At 28.6% G+C, this 17943-nt stretch overlaps 13 non-coding genes across 13 annotated transcripts; all 13 read right to left on the bottom strand.

Moving 5' to 3' along the window:
- Positions 1-1699: 1699 nt before the first annotated feature.
- Positions 1700-1771, bottom strand: TRNAC-GCA (transfer RNA cysteine (anticodon GCA)). The gene has a single exon. It is a non-coding gene; the product is annotated as a tRNA-Cys (tRNA).
- Positions 1772-2173: 402 nt separating this feature from the next.
- Positions 2174-2245, bottom strand: TRNAC-GCA (transfer RNA cysteine (anticodon GCA)). The gene has a single exon. It is a non-coding gene; the product is annotated as a tRNA-Cys (tRNA).
- Positions 2246-2643: 398 nt separating this feature from the next.
- Positions 2644-2715, bottom strand: TRNAC-GCA (transfer RNA cysteine (anticodon GCA)). The gene has a single exon. It is a non-coding gene; the product is annotated as a tRNA-Cys (tRNA).
- Positions 2716-4550: 1835 nt separating this feature from the next.
- TRNAC-GCA (transfer RNA cysteine (anticodon GCA)) lies at positions 4551-4622 on the bottom strand. The gene has a single exon. It is a non-coding gene; the product is annotated as a tRNA-Cys (tRNA).
- Positions 4623-6932: 2310 nt separating this feature from the next.
- TRNAC-GCA (transfer RNA cysteine (anticodon GCA)) lies at positions 6933-7004 on the bottom strand. The gene has a single exon. It is a non-coding gene; the product is annotated as a tRNA-Cys (tRNA).
- A 406-nt stretch (positions 7005-7410) lies between these two features.
- TRNAC-GCA (transfer RNA cysteine (anticodon GCA)) lies at positions 7411-7482 on the bottom strand. The gene has a single exon. It is a non-coding gene; the product is annotated as a tRNA-Cys (tRNA).
- Positions 7483-8839: 1357 nt separating this feature from the next.
- On the bottom strand, positions 8840-8911 carry TRNAC-GCA (transfer RNA cysteine (anticodon GCA)). Its single transcript has one exon. It is a non-coding gene; the product is annotated as a tRNA-Cys (tRNA).
- Positions 8912-9310: 399 nt separating this feature from the next.
- Positions 9311-9382, bottom strand: TRNAC-GCA (transfer RNA cysteine (anticodon GCA)). Its single transcript has one exon. It is a non-coding gene; the product is annotated as a tRNA-Cys (tRNA).
- A 1339-nt stretch (positions 9383-10721) lies between these two features.
- TRNAC-GCA (transfer RNA cysteine (anticodon GCA)) lies at positions 10722-10793 on the bottom strand. Its single transcript has one exon. It is a non-coding gene; the product is annotated as a tRNA-Cys (tRNA).
- A 1340-nt stretch (positions 10794-12133) lies between these two features.
- TRNAC-GCA (transfer RNA cysteine (anticodon GCA)) lies at positions 12134-12205 on the bottom strand. Its single transcript has one exon. It is a non-coding gene; the product is annotated as a tRNA-Cys (tRNA).
- Positions 12206-14982: 2777 nt separating this feature from the next.
- Positions 14983-15054, bottom strand: TRNAC-GCA (transfer RNA cysteine (anticodon GCA)). The gene has a single exon. It is a non-coding gene; the product is annotated as a tRNA-Cys (tRNA).
- Positions 15055-16398: 1344 nt separating this feature from the next.
- TRNAC-GCA (transfer RNA cysteine (anticodon GCA)) lies at positions 16399-16470 on the bottom strand. The gene has a single exon. It is a non-coding gene; the product is annotated as a tRNA-Cys (tRNA).
- A 399-nt stretch (positions 16471-16869) lies between these two features.
- TRNAC-GCA (transfer RNA cysteine (anticodon GCA)) lies at positions 16870-16941 on the bottom strand. The gene has a single exon. It is a non-coding gene; the product is annotated as a tRNA-Cys (tRNA).
- Positions 16942-17943: the final 1002 nt, after the last annotated feature.

Raw genomic sequence — 17943 nt, 5'->3', positions numbered from 1 at the left:
TAAAAATCTTTAATGAATTCAAAAAGTACAGACAAATAATCAGGAATTTTTATTTTACAAGTCAATTCTTAGTTTTAGAGTCTTTCAAAGTGCTAAAAGTATCATCTTATAGATTTTTTACATTGACTTTTTACAAACAACGTTTTTCGACCTTTTGGCTGATTTTTAAATAGATTTCATATGAAGAAAGCACATCAATATGCATTCAACGTTATATGCCTAAAATGTTTTAATGTATAAACAAGTATTAAAGCTAGAATTATTTGGTTTAAAAAGATTTATCTTCAGGGGGCACTCGGAGTTGAACCAAGGATCTCTTAATCTGCAGTCAAATGCTCTGCCACTGAGCTATACCCCCAAAATTTAAGTAATGCAGACTCTTTTTTTTTTTAAATTACATTAAAGCTATAAGAACTTTACAAAGTTTTACATTGTGATTATTTTTTCTTTCCGATGCATTTTTCTTCTCTAAAAATCTTTAATGAATTCAAAAAGTACAGACAAATAATCAGGAATTTTTATTTTACAAATCAATTCTTAGTTTTAGAGTCTTCCAAAGTGCTAAAAGTATCATCTTATAGATTTTTTACATTGACTTTTTACAGACAACGTTTTTCGACCTTTTGGCTGATTTTTAAATAGATTTCATATGAAGAAAGCACATCAATATGCATTCAACGTTATATGCCTAAAATGTTTTAATGGATAAACAAGTAATAAAGCTAGAATTATTTGGTTTAAAAAGATTTATCTTCAAGGGGCACTCGGGGTTGAACCAAGGACCTCTTGATCTGCAGTCAAATGCTCTGCCACTGAGCTATACCCCCAAAACTTAAGTAATGCACACTTTTTTTTTTTTTTTTAAATTACATTAAAGCTATAAGAACTTTACAAAGTTTTACATTGTGATTATTTTTTCTTTCCGATGCATTTTTCTTCTTTAAAAATCTTTAATGAATTCAAAAAGTACAGACAAATAATCAGGAATTTTTATTTTACAAGTCAATTCTTAGTTTTAGAGTCTTCCAAAGTGCTAAAAGTATCATCTTATAGATTTTTTACATTGACTTTTTACAGACAACGTTTTTCGACCTTTTGGCTGATTTTTTAAATAGATTTCATATGAAGAAAGCACATCAATATGCATTCAACGTTATATGCCTAAAATGTTTTAATGGATAAACAAGTATTAAAGCTAGAATTATTTGGTTTAAAAAGATTTATCTTCAGGGGGCACTCGCAGTTGAACCAAGGACCTCTTGATCTGCAGTTAAATGCTCTGCCACTGAGCTATACCCCCAAAACTTAAGTAATGCACACTCTTTTTTTTTTTTAAATTACATTAAAGCTATAAGAACTTTACAAAGTTTTACATTGTGATTATTTTTTCTTTCCGATGCATTTTTCTTCTCTAAAAATCTTTAATGAATTCAAAAAGTACAGACAAATAATCAGGAATTTTTATTTTACAAGTCAATTCTTAGTTTTAGAGTCTTCCAAAGTGCTAAAAGTATCATCTTATAGATTTTTTACATTGACTTTTTACAGACAACGTTTTTCGACCTTTTGGCTGATTTTTTAAATAGATTTCATATGAAGAAAGCACATCAATATGCATTCAACGTTATATGCCTAAAATGTTTTAATGGATAAACAAGTAATAAAGCTAGAATAATTTGGTTTAAAAAGATTTATCTTCAGGGGGCACTTGGGGTTGAACCAAGGACCTCTTGATTTGCAGTCAAATGCTCTGCCACTGAGCTATACCCCCAAAACTTAAGTAATGCACACTTTTTTTTTTTTTTTTTAAATTACATTAAAGCTATAAGAACTTTACAAAGTTTTACATTGTGATTATTTTTTCTTTCCGATGCATTTTTCTTCTTTAAAAATCTTTAATGAATTCAAAAAGTACAGACAAATAATCAGGAATTTTTATTTTACAAGTCAATTCTTAGTTTTAGAGTCTTCCAAAGTGCTAAAAGTATCATCTTATAGATTTTTTACATTGACTTTTTACAGACAACGTTTTTCGACCTTTTGGCTGATTTTTTAAATAGATTTCATATGAAGAAAGCACATCAATATGCATTCAACATTATATGCCTAAAATGTTTTAATGGATAAACAAGTATTAAAGTTAGAATTATTTGGTTTATAAAGATTTATCTTCAGGGGGCACTCGGAGTTGAACCAAGGACCTCTTGATCTGCAGTCAAATGCTCTGCCACTGAGCTATACCCCCAAAACTTAAGTAACGCACACTCTTTTTTTTTTTTAAATTACATTAAAGCTATAAGAACTTTACAAAGTTTTACATTGTGATTATTTTTTCTTTCCGATGCATTTTTCTTCTTTAAAAATCTTTAATGAATTCAAAAAGTACAGACAAATAATCAGGAATTTTTATTTTACAAGTCAATTCTTAGTTTTAGAGTCTTCCAAAGTGCTAAAAGTATCATCTTATAGATTTTTTACATTGACTTTTTCAGACAACGTTTTTCGACCTTTTGGCTGATTTTTTAAATAGATTTCATATGAAGAAAGCACATCAATATGCATTCAACGTTATATGCCTAAAATGTTTTAATGGATAAACAAGTAATAAAGCTAGAATTATTTGGTTTAAAAAGATTTATCTTCAGGGGGCACTCGGAGTTGAACCAAGGACCTCTTGATCTGCAGTCAAATGCTCTGCCACTGAGCTATGCCCCCAAAACTTAAGTAATACACACTCTTTTTTTTTTTTTTTTAAATTACATTAAAGCTATAAGAACTTTACAAAGTTTTACATTGTGATTATTTTTTCTTTCCGATGCATTTTTCTTCTTTAAAAATCTTTAATGAATTCAAAAAGTACAGACAAATAATCAGGAATTTTTATTTTACAAGTCAATTCTTAGTTTTAGAGTCTTTCAAAGTGCTAAAAGTATCATCTTATAGATTTTTTACATTGACTTTTTACAGACAACGTTTTTCGACCTTTTGGCTGATTTTTTAAATAGATTTCATATGAAGAAAGCACATCAATATGCATTCAACGTTATATGCCTAAAATGTTTTAATGGATAAACAAGTAATAAAGCTAGAATAATTTGGTTTAAAAAGATTTATCTTCAGGGGGCACTCGGAGTTGAACCAAGGACCTATTGATCTGCAGTCAAATGCTCTGCCACTGAACTATACCTCCAAAACTTAAGTAATGCACCCTCTTTTTTTTTTTTTTTTTTTTTAATTACATTAAAGCTATAAGAACTTTACAAAGTTTAACATTGTGATTATTTTTTCTTTCTGATGCATTTTTCTTCTCTAAAAATCTTTAATGAATTCAAAAAGTACAGACAAATAATCAGGAATTTTTATTTTACAAGTCAATTCTTAGTTTTAGAGTCTTCCAAAGTGCTAAAAGTATCATCTTATAGATTTTTTACATTGACTTTTTACAGACAACGTTTTTCGACCTTTTGGCTGATTTTTTAAATAGATTTCATATGAAGAAAGCACATCAATATGCATTCAACGTTATATGCCTAAAATGTTTTAATGGATAAACTAGTAATAAAGCTAGAATTATTTGGTTTAAAAAGATTTATCTTCAGGGCGCACTCGGAGTTGAACCAAGGACCTCTTGATCTGCAGTCAAACAGCTCTGCCGCTGAGCTATACCCCCAAAACTTAAGTAATGCACATTTTTTTTTTTTCTTTTTTAAATTACATTAAAGCTATAAGAACTTTACAAAGTTTTACATTGTGATTATTTTTTCTTTCCGATGCATTTTTCTTCTGTAAAAATCTTTAATGAATTCAAAAAGTACAGACAAATAATCAGGAATTTTTATTTTACAAGTCAATTCTTAGTTTTAGAGTCCTCCAAAGTGCTAAAAGTATCATCTTATAGATTTTTTACATTGACTTTTTACAGACAACGTTTTTCGACCTTCTGGCTGATTTTTTAAATAGATTTCATATGAAGAAAGCACATCAATATGCATTCAACGTTATATGCCTAAAATGTTTTAATGGATAAACAAGTAATAAAGCTAGAATAATTTGGTTTAAAAAGATTTATCTTCAGTGGGCATTCGGAGTTGAACCAAGGACCTCTTGATCTGCAGTCAAATGCTCTGCCACTGAGCTATACCCCCAAAACTTAAGTAATGCAAACTCTTTTTTTTTTTTTTTTTTAAATTACATTAAAGCTATAAGAACTTTACAAAGTTTTACATTGTGATTATTTTTTCTTTCCGATGCATTTTTCTTCTCTAAAAATCTTTAATGAATTCAAAAAGTACAGACAAATAATCAGGAATTTTTATTTTACAAGTCAATTCTTAGTTTTAGAGTCTTCCAAAGTGCTAAAAGTATCATCTTATAGATTTTTTACATTGACTTTTTACAGACAACGTTTTTCGACCTTTTGGCTGATTTTTTAAATAGATTTCATATGAAGAAAGCACATCAATATGCATTCAACGTTATATGCCTAAAATGTTTTAATGGATAAACAAGTAATAAAGCTAGAATTATTTGGTTTAAAAAGATTTATCTTCAGGGGGCACTCGGAGTTGAACCAAGGACCTCTTGATCTGCAGTCAAATGCTCTGCCACTGAGCTATACCCCCAAATCTTAAGTAATGCACACTCTTTTTTTTTTTTTTTTTAAATTACATTAAAGCTATAAGAACTTTACAAAGTTTTACATTGTGATTATTTTTTCTTTCCGATGCATTTTTCTTCTTTAAAAATCTTTAATGAATTCAAAAAGTACAGACAAATAATCAGGAATTTTTATTTTACAAGTCAATTCTTAGTTTTAGAGTCTTCCAAAGTGCTAAAAGTATCATCTTATAGATTTTTTACATTGACTTTTTACAGACAACGTTTTTCGACCTTTTGGCTGATTTTTTAAATAGATTTCATATGAAGAAAGCACATCAATATGCATTCAACGTTATATGCCTAAAATGTTTTAATGGATAAACAAGTAATAAAGCTAGAATAATTTAGTTTAAAAAGATTTATCTTCAGGGGGCACTTGGAGTTGAACCAAGGACCTCTTGATTTGCACTCAAATGCTCTGCCACTGAGCTATACCCCCAAAACTTAAGTAATGCACACTCTTTTTTTTTTTTTTTTTAAATTACATTAAAGCTATAAGAACTTTACAAAGTTTTACATTGTGATTATTTTTTCTTTCCGATGCATTTTTCTTCTTTAAAAATCTTTAATGAATTCAAAAAGTTCAGACAAATAATCAGGAATTTTTATTTTACAAGTCAATTCTTAGTTTTAGAGTCTTCCAAAGTGCTAAAAGTATCATCTTATAGATTTTTTACATTGACTTTTTACAGACAACCTTTTTCGACCTTTTGACTGATTTTTTAAATAGATTTCATATGAAGAAAGCACATCAATATGCATTCAACGTTATATGCCTAAAATGTTTTAATGGATAAACAAGTAATAAAGCTAGAATAATTTGGTTTAAAAAGATTTATCTTCAGGGGGCACTCGGAGTTGAACCAAGGACCTCTTGATCTGCAGTCAAATGCTCTGCCACTGAGCTATACCTCCAAAACTTAAGTAATGCACCCTCTTTTTTTTTTTTTTTTTATTACATTAAAGCTATAAGAACTTTACAAAGTTTAACATTGTGATTATTTTTTCTTTCCGATGCATTTTTCTTCTCTAAAAATCTTTAATGAATTCAAAAAGTACAGACAAATAATCAGGAATTTTTATTTTACAAGTCAATTCTTAGTTTTAGAGTCTTACAAAGTGCTAAAAGTATCATCTTATAGATTTTTTACATTGACTTTTTACAGACAACGTTTTTCGACCTTTTGGCTGATTTTTTAAATAGATTTCATATGAAGAAAGCACATAAATATGCATTCAACGTTATATGCCTAAAATGTTTTAATGGATAAACAAGTAATAAAGCTAGAATTATTTGGATTAAAAAGATTTATCTTCAGGGGGCACTTGGAGTTGAACCAAGAACCTCTTAATCTGCAGTCAAATGCTCTGCCACTGAGCTATACCCCCAAAACTTAAGTAATGCACCCTCTTTTTTTTTTTTTTTTTTTTTATTACATTAAAGCTATAAGAACTTTACAAAGTTTTACATTGTGATTATTTTTTCTTTCCGATGCATTTTTCTTCTCTAAAAATCTTTAATGAATTCAAAAAGTACAGACAAATAATCAGGAATTTTTATTTTACAAGTCAATTCTTAGTTTTAGAGTCTTCCAAAGTGCTAAAAGTATCATCTTATAGATTTTTTACATTGACTTTTTACAGACAACGTTTTTCGACCTTTTGGCTGATTTTTTAAATAGATTTCATATGAAGAAAGCACATCAATAAGCATTCAACGTTATATGCCTAAAATGTTTTAATGGATAAACAAGTAATAAAGCTAGAATTATTTGGTTTAAAAAGATTTATCTTCAGGGCGCACTCGAAGTTGAACCAAGGACCTCTTGATCTGCAGTCAAATGCTCTGCCACTGAGCTATACCCCCAAAACTTAAGTAATGCACACTCTTTTTTTTTTTTTTTTTATAAATTACATTAAAGCTATAAGAACTTTACAAAGTTTTACATTGTGATTATTTTTTCTTTCCAATGCATTTTTCTTCTTTAAAAATCTTTAATGAATTCAAAAAGTACAGACAAATAATCAGGAATTTTTATTTTACAAGTCAATTCTTAGTTTTAGAGTCTTCCAAAGTGCTAAAAGTATCATCTTATAGATTTTTTACATTGACTTTTTACAGACAACGTTTTTCGACCTTTTGGCTGATTTTTTAAATAGATTTCATATGAAGAAAGCACATCAATATGCATTCAACGTTATATGCCTAAAATGTTTTAATGGATAAACAAGTAATAAAGCTAGAATTATTTAGTTTAAAAAGATTTATCTTCAGGGGGCACTCGGAGTTGAACCAAGGACCTCTTGATCTGCAGTCAAATGCTCTGCCACTGAGCTATACCCCCAAAACTTAAGTAATGCACACTCTTTTTTTTTTTTTTTTTTTAAATTACATTAAAGCTATAAGAACTTTACAAAGTTTTACATTGTGATTATTTTTTCTTTCCGATGCATTTTTCTTCTTTAAAAATCTTTAATGAATTCAAAAAGTACAGACAAATAATCAGGAATTTTTATTTTACAAGTCAATTCTTAGTTTTAGAGTCTTCCAAAGTGCTAAAAGTATCATCTTATAGATTTTTTACATTGACTTTTTACAGACAACGTTTTTCGACCTTTTGGCTGATTTTTTAAATAGATTTCATATGAAGAAAGCACATCAATATGCATTCAACGTTATATGCCTAAAATGTTTTAATGGACAAACAAGTAATAAAGCTAGAATTATTTAGTTTAAAAAGATTTATCTTCAGGGGGCACTTGGAGTTGAACCAAGGACCTCTTGATCTGCAGTCAAATGCTCTGCCACTGAGCTATACCCCCAAAACTTAAGTAATGCACACTCTTTTTTTTTTTTTTTTTAAATTACATTAAAGCTATAAGAACTTTACAAAGTTTTACATTGTGATTATTTTTTCTTTCTGATGCATTTTTCTTCTTTAAAAATCTTTAATGAATTCAAAAAGTACAGACAAATAATCAGGAATTTTTATTTTACAAGTCAATTCTTAGTTTTAGAGTCTTCCAAAGTGCTAAAAGTATCATCTTATAGATTTTTTACATTGACTTTTTACAGACAACGTTTTTCGACCTTTTGGCTGATTTTTTAAATAGATTTCATATGAAGAAAGCACATCAATAAGCATTCAACGTTATATGCCTAAAATGTTTTAATGGATAAACAAGTAATAAAGCTAGAATTATTTGGTTTAAAAAGATTTATCTTCAGGGCGCACTCGAAGTTGAACCAAGGACCTCTTGATCTGCAGTCAAATGCTCTGCCACTGAGCTATACCCCCAAAACTTAAGTAATGCACACTCTTTTTTTTTTTTTTTTATAAATTACATTAAAGCTATAAGAACTTTACAAAGTTTTACATTGTGATTATTTTTTCTTTCCAATGCATTTTTCTTCTTTAAAAATCTTTAATGAATTCAAAAAGTACAGACAAATAATCAGGAATTTTTATTTTACAAGTCAATTCTTAGTTTTAGAGTCTTCCAAAGTGTTAAAAGTATCATCTTATAGATTTTTTACATTGACTTTTTCAGACAACGTTTTTCGACCTTTTGGCTGATTTTTTAAATAGATTTCATATGAAGAAAGCACATCAATATGCATTCAACGTTATATGCCTAAAATGTTTTAATGGATAAACAAGTAATAAAGCTAGAATTATTTGGTTTAAAAAGATTTATCTTCAGTGGGCACTCGGAGTTGAACCAAGGACCTTTTGATCTGCAGTCAAATGCTCTGCCACTGAGCTATACCCCCAAAACTTAAGTAATGCACCCTCTTTTTTTTTTTTTTTTTTAAATTACATTAAAGCTATAAGAACTTTACAAAGTTTTACATTGTGATTATTTTTTCTTTCCGATGCATTTTTCTTCTTTAAAAATCTTTAATGAATTCAAAAAGTACAGACAAATAATCAGGAATTTTTATTTTACAAGTCAATTCTTAGTTTTAGAGTCTTCCAAAGTGCTAAAAGTATCATCTTATAGATTTTTTACATTGACTTTTTACAGACAACGTTTTTCGACCTTTTGGCTGATTTTTTAAATAGATTTCATATGAAGAAAGCACATCAATATGCATTCAACGTTATATGCCTAAAATGTTTTAATGGATAAACAAGTATTAAAGCTAGAATTATTTGGTTTAAAAAGATTTATCTTCAGGGGGCACTCGGAGTTGAACCAAGGACCTCTTGATCTGCAGTCAAATGCTCTGCCACTGAGCTATACCCCCAAAACTTAAATAATGCACACTCTTTTTTTTTTTTAAATTACATTAAAGCTATAAGAACTTTACAAAGTTTTACATTGTGATTATTTTTTCTTTCCGATGCATTTTTCTTCTTTAAAAATCTTTAATGAATTAAAAAAGTACAGACAAATAATCAGGAATTTTTATTTTACAAGTCAATTCTTAGTTTTAGAGTCTTTCAAAGTGCTAAAAGTATCATCTTATAGATTTTTTACATTGACTTTTAACAAACAACGTTTTTCGACCTTTTGGCTGATTTTTTAAATAGATTTCATATGAAGAAAGCACATCAATATGCATTCAACGTTATATGCCTAAAATGTTTTAATGGATAAACAAGTATTAAAGCTAGAATTATTTGGTTTAAAGAGATTTATCTTCAGGGGGCACTCGGAGTTGAACCAAGGACCTCTTGATCTGCAGTCAAATGCTCTGCCACTGAGCTATACCCCCAAAACTTAAGTAATGCACACTCTTTTTTTTTTTTAAATTACATTAAAGCTATAAGAACTTTACAAGTTTTACATTGTGATTATTTTTTCTTTCCGATGCATTTTTCTTCTCTAAAAATCTTTAATGAATTCAAAAAGTACAGACAAATAATCAGGAATTTTTATTTTACAAGTCAATTCTTAGTTTTAGAGTCTTCCAAAGTGCTAAAAGTATCATCTTATAGATTTTTTACATTGACTTTTTACAGACAACGTTTTTCGACCTTTTGGCTGATTTTTTAAATAGATTTCATATGAAGAAAGTACATCAATATGCATTCAACGTTATATGCCTAAAATGTTTTAATGGATAAACAAGTAATAAAGCTAGAATTATTTGGTTTAAAAAGATTTATTTTCAGGGGGCACTCGAAGTTGAACCAAGGACCTCTTGATCTGCAGTCAAATGCTCTGCCACTGAGCTATACCCCCAAAACTGACGTAATGCACACTCTTTTTTTTTTTTTTTTTAAATTACATTAAAGCTATAAGAACTTTACAAAGTTTTACATTGTGATTATTTTTTCTCTCCGATGCATTTTTCTTCTCTAAAAATCTTTAATGAATTCAAAAAGTACAGACAAATAATCAGGAATTTTTATTTTACAAATCAATTCTTAGTTTTAGAGTCTTCCAAAGTGCTAAAAGTATCATCTTATAGATTTTTTACATTGACTTTTTACAGACAACGTTTTTCGACCTTTTGGCTGATTTTTAAATAGATTTCATATGAAGAAAGCACATCAATATGCATTCAACGTTATATGCCTAAAATGTTTTAATGGATAAACAAGTAATAAAGCTAGAATTATTTGGTTTAAAAAGATTTATCTTCAAGGGGCACTCGGGGTTGAACCAAGGACCTCTTGATCTGCAGTCAAATGCTCTGCCACTGAGCTATACCCCCAAAACTTAAGTAATGCACACTTTTTTTTTAAATTACATTAAAGCTATAAGAACTTTACAAAGTTTTACATTGTGATTATTTTTTCTTTCCGATGCATTTTTCTTCTTTAAAAATCTTTAATGAATTCAAAAAGTACAGACAAATAATCAGGAATTTTTATTTTACAAGTCAATTCTTAGTTTTAGAGTCTTCCAAAGTGCTAAAAGTATCATCTTATAGATTTTTTACATTGACTTTTTACAGACAACGTTTTTCGACCTTTTGGCTGATTTTTTAAATAGATTTCATATGAAGAAAGCACATCAATATGCATTCAACGTTATATGCCTAAAATGTTTTAATGGATAAACAAGTATTAAAGTTACAATTATTTGGTTTATAAAGATTTATCTTCAGGGGGCACTCGGAGTTGAACCAAGGACCTCTTGAGCTGCAGTCAAATGCTCTGCCACTGAGCTATACCCCCAAAACTTAAGTAATGCACACTCTTTTTTTTTTTTAAATTACATTAAAGCTATAAGAACTTTACAAAGTTTTACATTGTGATTATTTTTTCTTTCCGATGCATTTTTCTTCTTTAAAAATCTTTAATGAATTCAAAAAGTACAGACAAATAATCAGGAATTTTTATTTTACAAGTCAATTCTTAGTTTTAGAGTCTTTCAAAGTGCTAAAAGTATCATCTTATAGATTTTTTACATTGACTTTTTACAAACAACGTTTTTCGACCTTTTGGCTGATTTTTAAATAGATTTCATATGAAGAAAGCACATCAATATGCATTCAACGTTATATGCCTAAAATGTTTTAATGTATAAACAAGTATTAAAGCTAGAATTATTTGGTTTAAAAAGATTTATCTTCAGGGGGCACTCGGAGTTGAACCAAGGATCTCTTAATCTGCAGTCAAATGCTCTGCCACTGAGCTATACCCCCAAAATTTAAGTAATGCAGACTCTTTTTTTTTTTTAAATTACATTAAAGCTATAAGAACTTTACAAAGTTTTACATTGTGATTATTTTTTCTTTCCGATGCATTTTTCTTCTCTAAAAATCTTTAATGAATTCAAAAAGTACAGACAAATAATCAGGAATTTTTATTTTACAAATCAATTCTTAGTTTTAGAGTCTTCCAAAGTGCTAAAAGTATCATCTTATAGATTTTTTACATTGACTTTTTACAGACAACGTTTTTCGACCTTTTGGCTGATTTTTAAATAGATTTCATATGAAGAAAGCACATCAATATGCATTCAACGTTATATGCCTAAAATGTTTTAATGGATAAACAAGTAATAAAGCTAGAATTATTTGGTTTAAAAAGATTTATCTTCAAGGGGCACTCGGGGTTGAACCAAGGACCTCTTGATCTGCAGTCAAATGCTCTGCCACTGAGCTATACCCCCAAAACTTAAGTAATGCACACTTTTTTTTTTTTTTTAAATTACATTAAAGCTATAAGAACTTTACAAAGTTTTACATTGTGATTATTTTTTCTTTCCGATGCATTTTTCTTCTTTAAAAATCTTTAATGAATTCAAAAAGTACAGACAAATAATCAGGAATTTTTATTTTACAAGTCAATTCTTAGTTTTAGAGTCTTCCAAAGTGCTAAAAGTATCATCTTATAGATTTTTTACATTGACTTTTTACAGACAACGTTTTTCGACCTTTTGGCTGATTTTTTAAATAGATTTCATATGAAGAAAGCACATCAATATGCATTCAACGTTATATGCCTAAAATGTTTTAATGGATAAACAAGTATTAAAGTTACAATTATTTGGTTTATAAAGATTTATCTTCAGGGGGCACTCGGAGTTGAACCAAGGACCTCTTGAGCTGCAGTCAAATGCTCTGCCACTGAGCTATACCCCCAAAACTTAAGTAATGCACACTCTTTTTTTTTTTTAAATTACATTAAAGCTATAAGAACTTTACAAAGTTTTACATTGTGATTATTTTTTCTTTCCGATGCATTTTTCTTCTCTAAAAATCTTTAATGAATTCAAAAAGTACAGACAAATAATCAGGAATTTTTATTTTACAAGTCAATTCTTAGTTTTAGAGTCTTCCAAAGTGCTAAAAGTATCATCTTATAGATTTTTTACATTGACTTTTTACAGACAACGTTTTTCGACCTTTTGGCTGATTTTTTAAATAGATTTCATATGAAGAAAGCACATCAATATGCATTCAACGTTATATGCCTAAAATGTTTTAATGGATAAACAAGTAATAAAGCTAGAATAATTTGGTTTAAAAAGATTTATCTTCAGGGGGCACTCGGGGTTGAACCAAGGACTTCTTGATCTGCAGTCAAATGCTCTGCCACTGAGCTATACCCCCAAAACTTAAGTAATACACACTCTTTTTTTTTTTTTTTTAAATTACATTAAAGCTATAAGAACTTTACAAAGTTTTACATTGTGATTATTTTTTCTTTCCGATGCATTTTTCTTCTTTAAAAATCTTTAATGAATTCAAAAAGTACAGACAAATAATCAGGAATTTTTATTTTACAAGTCAATTCTTAGTTTTAGAGTCTTTCAAAGTGCTAAAAGTATCATCTTATAGATTTTTTACATTGACTTTTTACAAACAACGTTTTTCGACCTTTTGGCTGATTTTTAAATAGATTTCATATGAAGAAAGCACATCAATATGCATTCAACGTTATATGCCTAAAATGTTTTAATGTATAAACAAGTATTAAAGCTAGAATTATTTGGTTTAAAAAGATTTATCTTCAGGGGGCACTCGGAGTTGAACCAAGGATCTCTTAATCTGCAGTCAAATGCTCTGCCACTGAGCTATACCCCCAAAATTTAAGTAATGCAGACTCTTTTTTTTTTTTAAATTACATTAAAGCTATAAGAACTTTACAAAGTTTTACATTGTGATTATTTTTTCTTTCCGATGCATTTTTCTTCTCTAAAAATCTTTAATGAATTCAAAAAGTACAGACAAATAATCAGGAATTTTTATTTTACAAGTCAATTCTTAGTTTTAGAGTCTTCCAAAGTGCTAAAAGTATCATCTTATAGATTTTTTACATTGACTTTTTACAGACAACGTTTTTCGACATTTTAGCTGATTTTTTAAATAGATTTCATATGAAGAAAGCACATCAATATGCATTCAACATTATATGCCTAAAATGTTTTAATGGATAAACAAGTAATAAAGCTAGAATAATTTGGTTTAAAAAGGTTTATCTTCCGGGGGGCACTCGGGGTTGAACCAAGGATCTCTTGATCTGCAGTCAAATGCTCTGCCACTGAGCTATACCCCCAAAACTTAAGTAATGCACACTTTTTTTTTTTTTTTTAAATTACATTAAACTATAAGAACTTTACAAAGTTTTACATTGTGATTATTTTTTCTTTCCGATGCATTTTTCTTCTTTAAAAATCTTTAATGAATTCAAAAAGTAGAGACAAATAATCAGGAATTTTTATTTTACAAGTCAATTCTTAGTTTTAGAGTCTTTCAAAGTGCTAAAAGTATCATCTTATAGATTTTTTACATTGACTTTTTACAGACAACGTTTTTCGACCTTTTGGCTGATTTTTTAAATAGATTTCATATGAAGAAAGCACATCAATATGCATTCAACGTTATATGCCTAAAATGTTTTAATGGATAAACAAGTAATAAAGCTAGAATAATTTGGTTTAAAAAGATTTATCTTCAGGGGGCACTCGGAGTTGAACCAAGGACCTCTGTGATCTGCAGTCAAATGCTCTGCCACTGAGCTATACCTCCAAAACTTAAGTAATGCACCCTCTTTTTTTTTTTTTTTTTTTTTAAATTACATTAAAGCTATAAGAACTTTACAAAGTTTTACATTGTGATTATTTTTTCTCTCCGATGCATTTTTCTTCTCTAAAAATCTTTAATGAATTCAAAAAGTACAGACAAATAATCAGGAATTTTTATTTTACAAATCAATTCGTAGTTTTAGAGTCTTCCAAAGTGCTAAAAGTATCATCTTATAGATTTTTTACATTGACTTTTTACAGACAACGTTTTTCGACCTTTTGGCTGATTTTTAAATAGATTTCATATGAAGAAAGCACATCAATATGCATTCAACGTTATATGCCTAAAATGTTTTAATGGATAAACAAGTAATAAAGCTAGAATTATTTGGTTTAAAAAGATTTATCTTCAAGGGGCACTCGGGGTTGAACCAAGGACCTCTTGATCTGCAGTCAAATGCTCTGCCACTGAACTATACCTCCAAAACTTAAGTAATGCACCCTCTTTTTTTTTTTTTTTTTTTTTTAATTACATTAAAGCTATAAGAACTTTACAAAGTTTAACATTGTGATTATTTTTTCTTTCCGATGCATTTTTCTTCTCTAAAAATCTTTAATGAATTCAAAAAGTACAGACAAATAATCAGGAATTTTTATTTTACAAGTCAATTCTTAGTTTTAGAGTCTTCCAAAGTGCTAAAAGTATCATCTTATAGATTTTTTACATTGACTTTTTACAGACAACGTTTTTCGACCTTTTGGCTGATTTTTTAAATAGATTTCATATGAAGAAAGCACATCAATATGCATTCAACGTTATATGCCTAAAATGTTTTAATGGATAAACAAGTAATAAAGCTAGAATAATTTAGTTTAAAAAGATTTATCTTCAGGGGGCACTCGGAGTTGAACCAAGGACCTCTTGATCTGCAGTCAAATGCTCTGCCACTGAGCTATACCCCCAAAACTTAAGTAATGCACACTTTTTTTTTTTTTTTTTAAATTACATTAAAGCTATAAGAACTTTACAAAGTTTTACATTGTGATTATTTTTTCTTTCCGATGCATTTTTCTTCTTTAAAAATCTTTAATGAATTCAAAAAGTACAGACAAATAATCAGGAATTTTTATTTTACAAGTCAATTCTTAGTTTTAGAGTCTTTCAAAGTGCTAAAAGTATCATCTTATAGATTTTTTACATTGACTTTTTACAAACAACGTTTTTCGACCTTTTGGCTGATTTTTAAATAGATTTCATATGAAGAAAGCACATCAATATGCATTCAACGTTATATGCCTAAAATGTTTTAATGTATAAACAAGTATTAAAGCTAGAATTATTTGGTTTAAAAAGATTTATCTTCAGGGGGCACTCGGAGTTGAACCAAGGATCTCTTAATCTGCAGTCAAATGCTCTGCCACTGAGCTATACCCCCAAAATTTAAGTAATGCAGACTCTTTTTTTTTTTTAAATTACATTAAAGCTATAAGAACTTTACAAAGTTTTACATTGTGATTATTTTTTCTTTCCGATGCATTTTTCTTCTCTAAAAATCTTTAATGAATTCAAAAAGTACAGACAAATAATCAGGAATTTTTATTTTACAAGTCAATTCTTAGTTTTAGAGTCTTCCAAAGTGCTAAAAGTATCATCTTATAGATTTTTTACATTGACTTTTTACAGACAACGTTTTTCGACCTTTTGGCTGATTTTTAAATAGATTTCATATGAAGAAAGCACATCAATATGCATTCAACGTTATATGCCTAAAATGTTTTAATGGATAAACAAGTAATAAAGCTAGAATTATTTGGTTTAAAAAGATTTATCTTCAAGGGGCACTCGGGGTTGAACCAAGGACCTCTTGATCTGCAGTCAAATGCTCTGCCACTGAGCTATACCCCCAAAACTTAAGTAATGCACACTTTTTTTTTTTTTTTTAAATTACATTAAAGCTATAAGAACTTTACAAAGTTTTACATTGTGATTATTTTTTCTTTCCGATGCATTTTTCTTCTTTAAAAATCTTTAATGAATTCAAAAAGTACAGACAAATAATCAGGAATTTTTATTTTACAAGTCAATTCTTAGTTTTAGAGTCTTCCAAAGTGCTAAAAGTATCATCTTATAGATTTTTTACATTGACTTTTTACAGACAACGTTTTTCGACCTTTTGGCTGATTTTTTAAATAGATTTCATATGAAGAAAGCACATCAATATGCATTCAACGTTATATGCCTAAAATGTTTTAATGGATAAACAAGTATTAAAGTTACAATTATTTGGTTTATAAAGATTTATCTTCAGGGGGCACTCGGAGTTGAACCAAGGACCTCTTGAGCTGCAGTCAAATGCTCTGCCACTGAGCTATACCCCCAAAACTTAAGTAATGCACACTCTTTTTTTTTTTTAAATTACATTAAAGCTATAAGAACTTTACAAAGTTTTACATTGTGATTATTTTTTCTTTCCGATGCATTTTTCTTCTCTAAAAATCTTTAATGAATTCAAAAAGTACAGACAAATAATCAGGAATTTTTATTTTACAAGTCAATTCTTAGTTTTAGAGTCTTCCAAAGTGCTAAAAGTATCATCTTATAGATTTTTTACATTGACTTTTTACAGACAACGTTTTTCGACCTTTTGGCTGATTTTTTAAATAGATTTCATATGAAGAAAGCACATCAATATGCATTCAACGTTATATGCCTAAAATGTTTTAATGGATAAACAAGTAATAAAGCTAGAATAATTTGGTTTAAAAAGATTTATCTTCAGGGGGCACTCGGGGTTGAACCAAGGACCTCTTGATCTGCAGTCAAATGCTCTGCCACTGAGCTATACCCCCAAAACTTAAGTAATACACACTCTTTTTTTTTTTTTTTTAAATTACATTAAAGCTATAAGAACTTTACAAAGTTTTACATTGTGATTATTTTTTCTTTCCGATGCATTTTTCTTCTTTAAAAATCTTTAATGAATTCAAAAAGTACAGACAAATAATCAGGAATTTTTATTTTACAAGTCAATTCTTAGTTTTAGAGTCTTTCAAAGTGCTAAAAGTATCATCTTATAGATTTTTTACATTGACTTTTTACAAACAACGTTTTTCGACCTTTTGGCTGATTTTTAAATAGATTTCATATGAAGAAAGCACATCAATATGCATTCAACGTTATATGCCTAAAATGTTTTAATGTATAAACAAGTATTAAAGCTAGAATTATTTGGTTTAAAAAGATTTATCTTCAGGGGGCACTCGGAGTTGAACCAAGGATCTCTTAATCTGCAGTCAAATGCTCTGCCACTGAGCTATACCCCCAAAATTTAAGTAATGCAGACTCTTTTTTTTTTTTAAATTACATTAAAGCTATAAGAACTTTACAAAGTTTTACATTGTGATTATTTTTTCTTTCCGATGCATTTTTCTTCTCTAAAAATCTTTAATGAATTCAAAAAGTACAGACAAATAATCAGGAATTTTTATTTTACAAGTCAATTCTTAGTTTTAGAGTCTTCCAAAGTGCTAAAAGTATCATCTTATAGATTTTTTACATTGACTTTTTACAGACAACGTTTTTCGACATTTTAGCTGATTTTTTAAATAGATTTCATATGAAGAAAGCACATCAATATGCATTCAACATTATATGCCTAAAATGTTTTAATGGATAAACAAGTAATAAAGCTAGAATAATTTGGTTTAAAAAGGTTTATCTTCCGGGGGGCACTCGGGGTTGAACCAAGGATCTCTTGATCTGCAGTCAAATGCTCTGCCACTGAGCTATACCCCCAAAACTTAAGTAATGCACACTTTTTTTTTTTTTTTTAAATTACATTAAACTATAAG

This window comes from Phyllobates terribilis, unplaced genomic scaffold, assembly GCF_046119375.1.
Source record: "Phyllobates terribilis strain yellow unplaced genomic scaffold, ASM4611937v1 Scaffold_1__5_contigs__length_1240528914, whole genome shotgun sequence".
Classification (NCBI taxonomy): Eukaryota; Metazoa; Chordata; class Amphibia; order Anura; family Dendrobatidae; genus Phyllobates; species Phyllobates terribilis.
The sequence above is the reverse complement of the archived record's forward strand: the minus strand, read 5'-3'. Positions and strand labels throughout refer to the sequence as shown.